Source organism: Cyprinodon variegatus, unplaced genomic scaffold (genome assembly GCF_000732505.1).
Source record: "Cyprinodon variegatus isolate N-32 unplaced genomic scaffold, C_variegatus-1.0 Scaffold2206, whole genome shotgun sequence".
NCBI classification, from domain to species: Eukaryota; Metazoa; Chordata; class Actinopteri; order Cyprinodontiformes; family Cyprinodontidae; genus Cyprinodon; species Cyprinodon variegatus.
Window position 1 is genome coordinate 37,374 of NW_015152659.1, and position 1,633 is coordinate 39,006.

The window sequence follows — 1,633 nt, forward strand, 5'->3', positions numbered from 1 at the left end:
TCGATTGTTTGTCTAATGCTTACTTTAACTAACTCCTTCCTTTCCTGGAAAGGAAATGACTTTTTTTTTTTTTTTTTACTTTTTTAATAACCACTGTGTTTTTGGAGAAACAGAAATCATTAAAAGATTAACTCAAGGAAAAAAAAGTTTAAAAGAAATTAAAATGAGAAGATTTTGAATAATTTTTTTAAAGTCTGCTTTTGATTTTTGCTTTTTTCTTTTCGTAAATGCTTTTGATTGTATGTATGTCTTTAAATAATGAATTGAATACCCTTCAGATTAGATTAGATTAGATAAGCTTTATCAATCTCACAGCGGAGAAAGAGAAAAATTCATAACTATTACCAACTCTTAAAGGTTAAAGTGTTTAAATTAGAGCTTCATTCACTTTTAATCTCCATTGTTTTGGATCCAGGCAGCTAAAAAAACATCCATAATCTAATAAAAACAACATGATGTTCAGAAAACACAACAAATACATTAGAATGAAATCATTTCATTTAGTTTTCTACAGTCAGCCTCCAATGTTTTGCTGATTCTGGCATAGATTAGCATAGCCTGTAAAGAACAGATGACATTACTAATACAGGCTGTACTAATTAAAGCCAAAACCATCATTTATTCCAAGAATATTTCTCCAGCCGATGTCTTCATATGCACAATGTTAAAACGTTTGTACCTTCAATCATTTATAAGAATACAAAAAAAAAAAAACAAGTTCAAAATTTGTTGACTATTTCTGAAATGTCTGCTTTAAGTTGGACAAATTTTGTGAACAAATCTGTTAATCCGATATTAAAAGGTAAAACCATGAAAGCCTCATTCATATAAGAATATTAGCACTTGTAAATAAAGATCATCTTTATCCATATGGATTGTAGACGACTCTTTCCTTTTAACAAGCAGCTGATAAAAGCCTCAGTAATCATTTTAAAGTCTGTGAAGATGAAAGCTTACTTGCCCGTCCACCGTAGCTCTCAGTGTTGGGTTGAATATCCTGCAGAGAAGCTTTGCTGCAGCAGGAAGCTTCCAGCTGTGGCTCAGGCAGCCTGGGAGATTATTGATGCAGGAACCTTCAGCTCCACCTCCGACAAAAGCTTTAAGCTTTCTGATCTGGGCTGTCACAAGACCACCATCCTTTAAAGACTCATTACAGGAAGCACCTCTGGGGGCTCCTAGTAGGACAGAACTACGGGGCTAGATGGCTGTGAGCACAGATGGACAAAGTACTCAGCAGCAGTACTTCAGTAAAAGTATTGATACTCAGTCAAATCTTACTCAGCTACAAGTAAAAGTAAAGGTTACTCAGACAAACACCTACTCACTTTTTATAATACTTCAGTATTCAAAAGCACTTATTTACTTTTCTAGTATCAGAACGTTTCTGTCTAATATTCAGAGTAATTTTAAAGAACCTTTAACTTTCAGAAACCACCTGACTGACCAAAACCAGACAGATGGCCCCAGGATTCAAGGTCAGTAGGAAAGTTCAAAGCGTTTATTAAAACAAAACCATAAACGGACAGAACAGAAGCGTGGAGCTGATGTGGATCTGCGGACCTGCAGCGACTGCAGGAGGGGGGGCAGGGCCCCATCCAATCACTGACACTCTGGAGGCAGAAACACAGGTAAG